The sequence below is a fragment of the Branchiostoma floridae genome, chromosome 5 (assembly GCF_000003815.2).
Source record: "Branchiostoma floridae strain S238N-H82 chromosome 5, Bfl_VNyyK, whole genome shotgun sequence".
Lineage (NCBI taxonomy): Eukaryota > Metazoa > Chordata > Leptocardii > Amphioxiformes > Branchiostomatidae > Branchiostoma > Branchiostoma floridae.
The window spans coordinates 19,637,520-19,647,412 of NC_049983.1; the positions used below are offsets into that span (position 1 = coordinate 19,637,520).

The following is a 9,893-nucleotide window of genomic DNA, read 5'->3' on the forward strand; positions in this document are numbered from 1 at the left end:
ATGCAGAACTGTACTTAAGTGACGGGATACTCGCCTTTGACTTACATGTATTATCCATTCCTAAGAAAATGTTTCTCAGTAAGTCAATGAAATTTGTCACAATATGCGTCACAACATATATACCAAACGTTACCCTTTACAATATAACTGCTGTCGTTTCGATGCACATAAGGCGTGCCTTAACGTTGGGTGAATGTTAACTGTATGGAGAAGCGTGTCATCAGCACAATTATAGGGCATTAATGACAGGAGACAGTTTCCCAATTATGGACTCATTTTCTCTACGTGACGAACAGCTTTAAGTTTTCGTTTCCACGAATCTGTTATGTCTGATAAGTTGCAAATCTTTTGTGTTGCGACTACATGCATCTATAGACAGACTGAATATGTACAGGAGTGAGGTTCTCTTGATAACACAATAAGGCCCATGATACATGATACGCGTACACCATATTTATACACGGTGGGTAGGACTTGGGTGAACACTGATTAACTCATGTGGTACCACACTGTATCTGGACGATGGGAGTTACAAGTTCCAGAATCTATCATCACTACAAAAATATTGTATGTACAACAAGGTCATACCCGGCAAATTACTCATATCTTACATGTTGGCAGCACTAGGCTAAACACTATCCAAGACTGCATTGTTTTCTGATCATCCCATCCAAAACTACTTGATCATCCCATACACAACTATTCTTGGACATGGATAAGGAACATGTACACGAATTCGAACTTACTTGAACTAAAATTCTTAAGTCAATCTTCATTTTCTTGCTAGGATAGGTACCTTAATGTAAAATGTGAATATCAATACGGAACAGGTGTTCTTAGAAATAGAAATGTATTTATGTGAAAGTGGTTTTAGTTTAGTTTCATTGTCGTTTTTCATGGTAGTGTCTCATCACTTTGGTGTGTACCATAATGCTGTGATTTCTTTTGTATTAATTTCTATTTCATCGGACATGGGCGGGACTAAGTGATTTGTTTAAAACAAAGAATGCATTGCAATTTTTAGAATTATCATATAATCAACGTGGTCTTGTTAGCATACCTTTTTTTAGATAGAGAATCCTGTCAAATGTCAACCAAAAATGAGTAGTATTTGTCATGACGTTTCTCAAAACGACAAACCTACGTCGCTCATATTGGGTCTCAATTTATGAAGCTGAGAATGCCATCCAAGATATACTTATAACCCTCGCGTATACGTGTGTTCATGAGACCGTATACAATCGGGTTCAGGGCACCGTTCAGTGCCATCAGGACCTGACCAACGATGAACGCTTCAGATGAGACTTTACTGGAAACCATAGCCATTATCGTCATAGGCATGCAGCAGACACTGTACACAAGGAACAGAGTAAGCATCATTTTTGTGATCTGCCTCTCCGCCGCACTGTTTGGGGAGCTCTTGCTCAGACTAACGTGATATTTTTGCTCATTTGTTCCTGAATTGTTGGAAATATCAGAGACTGGCATAATGCGGATATTTTCTTTCAGTTCCTCGTCATCTGACGAGAGATCTTGGTCCTGCTGATTCTCACTTCGATCTGTCTGATCTGTCTCTGCACTAACTAAGGAAGTATCATTAGTTTCACACTGGCCATTATGGTCATCTCCGTTTTGTTCGTTGTCATATATGGATGGGTTTTGACCAACGTGGTCTTGATTTTTACTTGTATCTGTTTGATCATCTGACACCGTAGTGATTTTACTCCGCTTACTTTCTGTTGGCTCATTTTGGTCAGTTTTCCTTCCTTCCTCGTTACTTGATGAGGAATTGTCATCTCCCAACCAAGCACCGCCATGCGGGTCTCCCGTGGAATTTGTCACCCTGACTGAGGCAGTCATTGTGGGAGAACGCGAGCTGTTGCCCCCCTTCCCACGCGTGAAGCGCACTGTGAAGCCTTTTGACTGGCGCAACGCGTGACTTTTGACACGTTTAGTACTCTTCCTTACATGTTTATGAATGAGACCGTAACATGTTATGGCCACTACATATGGGATAATGAAGACCATGATATATACCAGTATCTTTGCGGATATATTAGTAGATCCTGCAACACTACATCGCTTGATCTTTGGGTCAACCTTGACTTCTTCGGGAAGGTACAGAGGTAAGAATGAGACGATAGGATTCAACCATGTCAGCAGGAGCATGATGATGAGAACGCTATTGGACTTTAGACATTCACTGTTGGTACAAATGAGAAAGTACCGCTGAAGAGCGATACAACACATGTGGCCTAGCGATACCCCCCACAAGACCGGTATGATATACCCCAGAAACGAGCACAGTGCCCCTGGCGGTTTCCATTGGGGCTGCAGGAAATGCTCGATCCAAAAGGCTGGGCCAAATATGACGAAGAGGATGTCAGCACAGCTGATGCTGACCAGAGGCACGTTAGCCAGCTTCCTCAGGTCCGGCCGGACCCAGATGGCGACGATAGTTAGGAGGCAGCCGACGACCGTCACCACGATGATGACTGTGGGGCCGCAGAAGTTCAGAATCAGCGAGGTTAGACGGTTAGCTCTAGTTCACCTTTATCCACGGGGTGACCTTTATCCGTTATTTAAAAAGGGCATTTAGGGATATCAAGTCGATGGGCGGTGGTCTCATTTTGTTGCAATATTTTGAAAATAAATATTTCAGTTTGAAACCACCGTTTGTCAACTTAATATCCCTAAATATCCTGTTTTTAAAAACAACGGATATAGGTTACTCAGTGGATAAAATGAACCAGAAAACATGAACACAGAAAACATGGACATTTATTTTCAAGTAATGTAGATCTACACTGTACAGTGGTAAAGAAAAGGAGCAAGGGAATTGCGTACTGTTTAAGGTAATTCATAGTCTTTGAAAAGCAAAGAGATATAAGGATGGTGATGGGAAGACAATAGAAATGGTGTAAGGAGCATTATATCGTACCTCCGATGACGACAACAACGGCGTACACCCCAAGAGTCGTCATGGCGAAGATTGACTATCAATGATCGTCTTCGTCCCTTGATGTTCCCTTAGACTTCCTGTAAAGTGTCACACACAAGCATGGCTGTAGTCACGGTATGGATGTGTAGTTAAAGACTTTTCCAGGCACAGGTACAAGGACATGTACAGATACAGGTAGGGGTACAGTGGTTTAGGCACTGGTCCGGATATAGACATTAGCAAGTTCAAATAATCATCTGTAAGTTAACATGTAGCGAAGTAGTGGTGAGGATTAACATGTCATATGCTCAAAACAAGTGTGTCTGTGTGTGTGTCTGTGTGTCGGCATATTTGTGGACATCATAACTTGAGAACCTCTCGATGGACTACGATGATATTTGGTATGTGGGTAAGGGTTGGGAAGATGAAGGTCAATGTCAATTTTGGGCCCCCTGGTGTGTGACCTTGGTACTGCAGCAGAACTTCAATTTTTTGTATCTTTTCATCTGGAGATGCTATGGTCTTGATTTCTTGGTGGCAGATGGCTTTTGATGTAAGGAAGAAGAGGTGTATGTTTGGGCCCCCTAGCAGCTTGCTCTGGAACTGCAGGAGCATTTTTGTCCAAATCTTCCAAGAAGCATAACGGAACATAGGACTGATGGATTTCCATGATATTTGGTATGCAGGTACATGTGGCAGAGATGTACATAATAAAATCAAAATTATGTAAATTTGGACTTCATTTGCATACTTAAAGAGGAAAATCTATATTTACAGTGTTTTCCAATATATCTCTCAAATACATGTTACATATGTAGTTTGTGGCATGCGGAAGTTAAGCAGATACTAATTATGCAATTGAGTCCCTAATTTGCATAATCAATTTGAAAGTGTCCTAATTTTTCTTAGTACGTGTAGTAAATGATTGGTCTGTCAACACTGTGACCTGTGTACGTTAGTTAAAGGTGTACATGAGCAAGTATAAATTATGCTAATGTGAAAGTCATTTGCATAATCAGAATATTTCATGGAGGTATGAAGTCTCCGAACTCTTGTTTCACCAGCGTTTGTGCATGTGTGTGTGTGTGTGTGTGTGTGTCTGCCTGTCAACAAGATAACTCAAGAACGGCTGGATGGATTAGTTTCATACTTGGTGTGTTGGTGGATGAAAGCTAAAAGTGATTAGATTTTAGGTCCCCTAGCGGCTTTTCTTGGTACTGCAGCGCAACTTCCGGTTTTGCTATTTCGTGCGCTGAACAAGATATGGTCCCAGTTTTTAGTTGTTAGATAGCTCTTGTGCTCAGGAATAAGTGACATAAGTTTGGGCCCCCTAGCGTTTAGTTTTGGCATGGCAGGGCCATTTTTGTCAAAAACTTCTGAAGTGGATAACTCAAGAAGGGAACAATGGATTTTCATGATTTTTGGTATGTAGGTGCCTTAGATAATGTTATACAAGATAGAATACTAATTATGCAAAATTAGATGACATTTGCATGATTAATAAGCTTATTCTATCATAGCAGTTTTTTAGTGTATCTCTTGTACTGGACATGATATGGTTTTGATATTTGGTCAGTAGATAGCTTTCAACGTCATTGGAACTGCAGGTGCGTTTTTGTCAAGACACTCCAAAGAGGATAACTATAGGAAGGAATGATGGATTGCCATCATTTTTGGCATACAGGTAGCTTAGGCAAAGATGTTCAGAATGATATACATTTTATGCAAGTGAGGACTTAGTTTGCATAATTAATGAGGAAATTGTACAATTCCATTGTTTTCAATGGCTGAACTTCAGTAAATGTAACACATGTAAGTTATGATAGCTGAAACATAAGCAGATACCGAATATGCAAATCAGGAACAGATTTGCATAATATATACAAAAATAGCAAATCCGCATAATGACCGATCTATGCAAAATTACGGCTATTGTTTTTGACTCACATGTCTTCTCGTTTCCTAAGAAAACGTTGTTCAGCCAGTCAATGAATCTTTTCACAACATTCTTCACGACATATATACACCTACCTTTCACGGCATGGCTGCTGTCGGTTCGATGCACAGATGGCGTGCCTTAATGTCGAGAGAACTGTGTGTGTGGAGAAATGTGCCGTCAGCACAGTTAACAGTTATGTCTTATATGGTAGAACATTGATGACAAGAGACAGTTTCCCAATTATGGACTCATGCTCTCTACGTTGCGAACAGCTTCAAGTTTTCGTTTCCACGAACTTGTTATCTCTGATAAGTTGCTGCTCTTCTGATGTCATGAGCTGAGTTTACAACGTCTTGTTCTAACGTTAAAATTTGCATAACTACGTGCCATTTCAGACAGACCTTATTTCATTTCGATTCGTGTGTGTGTGTGTGTGTGTGTGTGTGTGTGTGTGTGTGTGTGTGTGTGTAGCATTCAGCTATCTATGGTTGTGTAGTAGCATCTTTGAAGAAAAATCCAATATATAGCTACAAATGAGCTATAGCAAACAGGTGTATATTCGTGTATGAACTATATGCATGCAAAATATGAATTAAGTAGCGGTTACTATTATCTTTACTTACAGTCTTGCGTGTAAAACCGACCACAAGACACAGTCAAACGCATATCAATTACAGAAGCTTCCTCCCTATATTACGAAAAGCTTTGATGGCAACATGCTACGTTTCTAGATCTGTGTTGAAGATATCTCTAATGAGTCGGGTTTTCTTTGTATAAGTCATTGACCTTTCGCTGTATCGTCAGCATTTATGCCGTTTTTCTTTAGTTTTTAGTTTCATTTTCGCATGTTGTTTTGTTGCTGGAGTACTGTTTCATTTTATTCTGGTTGGGCTGGTGGGGCACATGGTCAGGGCTAGGGCCACTGCGCCTTTAAACATGATTGAAATGGGGACGATTGTTTCTTATAGTCTTACTGGAGGTGAACATAAGACAAACCAATCCTGGGAAAGAGTGGTCTGGATGCTTAGTCCAGTGGTTTAGCAGCTCTTTTTTGCTGGATTTTTCTTTTTTCGCCCACACGCGTTAGTTTTGATGTATTTGGTATGATCTGACCTTCCGAATGCAAGGTGCACTCGCTAATCCCCTGACCCTAGGCCGGTCCACATGTCTACTAGAGAGTTGAAATATTTTGTTGCGTCTAAGGGTTTGTATGACTAGAAAACAAACAAACAAACTAGTGAACAAGCACCTACCTGATGTGTTTGCTGGCGTGGCGGACTGTAAATGGGCAAGGCGTTGCACAGATGTCTGCAACAGTCTGTATAGAATGACGACTGAGTACCGTGCATTTGTAGTTACGCATGGAGAAATTATAGCTGACTTCACATTGAGATCAAAATAACACCAGTTGATCACATAAGACCTATTTCGCATGTCTAACACAATATCACGTGTCTAAATGGCCTCATCTTAATTCTAGACGGAAACAGAACATATGGGTACAAGTCGGGTACAAGCTGGCACAGAGATTATAGCACCAGCAATGTTGCGTGAGACTGGATGAGCAGGTGTTTGTCTCTGTAATTGCAGACCTTTCGCCGTACATAATCACGCCCTCAAGCAAGTGCATTTGGAAGATTATGTACTTTGTTTGCCCAAGCGTTGGCGAAATACAAGCTGTTAACCTGCGTAATGTAGAATATCTAATGGGTTTAACAGGTATTTGCGAGATAAACTTGATACTCTATATGTGGTTTTAGATGATTGTGGCAAAATCTCACCTGTGTTATAGGCCTAGCCTTGAGTCCAGTCTTGTTAGCGTTGGTCCGCTCCCGAAGGTCACTACCCTGCCAATGGACTGGTCTCCAGGCTACTATTGGCCGAGTACAAGTCGGGTACAAGCTGGCTTATCAGAGATTATAACCAACAATGTTGCGTGAGACTAAATGCGCAGGTGTTTTTCTCCGTAATTGCAGACCTTTTGCCGTACTTAATTATACTTAAGGAATCCAATGTCCTTGAGCAAGTGCATCTGGCAGATTACATACTATGTTTGCCCAAGGGTGGGCGAAATACAAGCTACTAACCTGCGTAATGTAAAATATCTAATGGGTTTTACAGGTATTTGTGAGATAAACTTTATACTCTATGTGGTTTTAGATGATCGTGGCAAAATCCCATATATATCATTGGCCATCTGGAAGGACGACACGTGATACAGTTTGACGTCAGAGTCTTAATGATCGATGCCAATGTCGGAAAAACTTTGCAAGGGAAAGTATGGTTTCAGCAAGGGGGATGGAGGGATGGCAAGGGCTTAGACCGCCTGGTGCAAAATGCGTTGGTGCTGGTAATGTCGACGGTAATACGGGATAATAGCAATGTGAATGAATGAATGAGTGAATGAATGAAAGGGTGGCTTTTAGTACTTTTCCCAGTGACGTCACCTCATTGATTGTTTACAAGAGTAAAACTCCAGAGCATTGGTATAATTTCTGTATGTGGGTAGTAATTGACCCAATGAAGATGTGATGAAAATCTGCTTCCCACGCCCACATCAATAACCCAGTGTCTTCATTGCTGTTACCAAAGCTTGTCACAACGGCAAAATCTCCATAATCTCCAATAGCAGTCCGATACGCCTTGTTAGAAACATTGCTAAACACATCTGAATGTATTCATTCAAATGCTCTATTTGTTATGGCATTTCTAATCGAAGTTCTGTTTTGAAGTTCTGTTTTAATTATACATAACACCATTTTTGTTCAAATTTTCCCTCAACTTTTTTTCCATTCCCAGACTAGTAGTAAATTCCGGACATCGCTACCGAATGTCAACTTCCATGCCAAGATCTGACATGGCTATGAAATATTGATTTATAACATTCTGGTTTACACGTTACTTGTCTGGAGCCACCCGCTTGTGAAATACTTTCTGTGTTCTTTTTCTAAAATAAATCACCTCCATATTTGTTATGTACTGACATAGGTGCAATCTGCCTATGCGCTTACCTAGATATTATAATAGTAAGAATATTGCGTGAGGTTAGATGTGTTTTTTTGTAACTCCATACCTTTTGGGAACTTGTTAGCAGACTAATTTGTTCGTTTTTAGGGTTCAGCTTCGAAATTGGTAGGTTTGATATTTTGCTTACCCAAAAGTGGACGAAATGTGATCTACTTCTATAGGTACAAATAGAAACACGACATTTGGGTGGTGTGTTAACGTTAGCGTTGGTTATTGGTTACAGCGCGCTCACATTCGTCGCATACCGTCGCAAGAGTTTGGTGTCGTAGAATTTTCAATCAGGCTGTGACAGAACCAACCACTGACAAAGATCTAGCACAGTCTTTTCCGTAAAAAGACAGGTGAAGTTTCCACGACATTTCTACGAATATCCCATAGATACCCCCAGTATGTCATAGTGCGGCGATCGCACGACGAAAATGACGGAGGCGTTCAGGAAAAATGGCGGGAAAAAGGAATCCGTAGTGCATCCACGTTGGATTACGAAATACTAGTAGCTTTTTGCGATAAATGCGAGCATAGGACATAGGAAACGTTTACCTCTGTAAGAAATGGCGACTCGAACTTTTTTTCTTTCCAGACTAATACCACATTTCGGACATCCGTACCGAATACTAACACGTAAAATGTTTCCTGTGGAATTTTCATTTCCCGCTTGGATCAGACATAGATTTTATGTAACGGAAACTCCGCTGTCCGGGACCGCTCCACGCAGATCAAAGACAGATCAGACGTATGTGCCGCTACCACCACATAGCTATTTGTATTACCACATAGCTAGCAAGAAAACCCAATCTATAGGAAGTATAAGTCAGGCTGTGTCGCGCTGATGACGATTGCATGCATTTATCCATATAAAGAAAACCCGGTTCCGTGGTTTAGGCTTTTATCTACCAAACTTCTAGGGGCCGGCGGATGTTGGTTGGGCCGCTTTAGCCTAATCTAATACAGCTAGTATAGACACAGGCATATATATACTTTGTATATAGGTAGATTAGTCTGGTCGACCACGTAAAATTTCTGACGCCTACGCTTGATGAAATAGTGTCCCCGATAAAGGAAAACATATTGTTTATACCTAAGTGTCCTTTTTATCTATCATTCTGTCAGGAGCCAATCAGAACTTTGACTAGTGTTAGCAAATTAGATGTACATGTATATTGTAAGTATGAGCAATCTTGTGTCATGACATGTAAGTAGATTTTCACAATAGACACAATAAATGCTGTAGCAAGAATTGAAGCGACAAAATTTGGTACATCACAGCCAACAAGTCTTTTATTTTGGTATTCAAGAGGTGCACAAAGTGACACTTATGTGCTAGGTTGTTATAACTTACTAAGTTGACAACTACAGTCACGGCTGCCAAATTTGTACTACTTACTATTGTATTATTGAACTTGTTTCACTTCTACAACTACAGTCATGGCTACATGCACATCACAAATGTCAATTCCGCAAATACAATCGAGGCTACCACACAATATATTTTCCTATTTTTGTACTTTCTCGTCATGTTCACAATCTCCGGAGGAAAACAAATTTTAAAATCAGGCGACAAAAACTGCGCGCGCTGATGCCATCTGCAACATTTCCTTCTGTGACCCAAAATACATGTAAAAAATACGTGTTCTCAACATAGAGAAATAACAGTAAGCTTCTTCTTGTCATGAATAAAGTAAAGACCGTAAACACATGCTCTTCATTAAAACAATTTTCACTGAGATTTCATGATGAACACGTCGAGAAGTAGCATCATGATGACGCGAGTACAAGGAAAAATATTTGCAAAACGTTCTAAAATTCATTAGACCGCTTTTCTACATTACAGTTCTACGTGTCTGTAACACATGTAAGTGTATGGTAAAATCAATACACTATGCACCAAACAAAAAGCTAGTTCCTTTTTGGCATACGTCAGCAGACTATTGCTGATCGTCATGGGTGTGGATATCACAAGACCATAAGACATTCATCTCAGAATTA

General features: G+C 40.4%; 1 protein-coding gene across 1 annotated transcript in view; it reads left to right on the forward strand.

The window, feature by feature from the left end:
* The window catches only part of LOC118415901 (UDP-galactose translocator-like), a 53,667-nt gene that overhangs the window by 14,048 nt on the left and 29,726 nt on the right, over nt 1–9,893 (forward strand). The window lies entirely within an intron of this gene.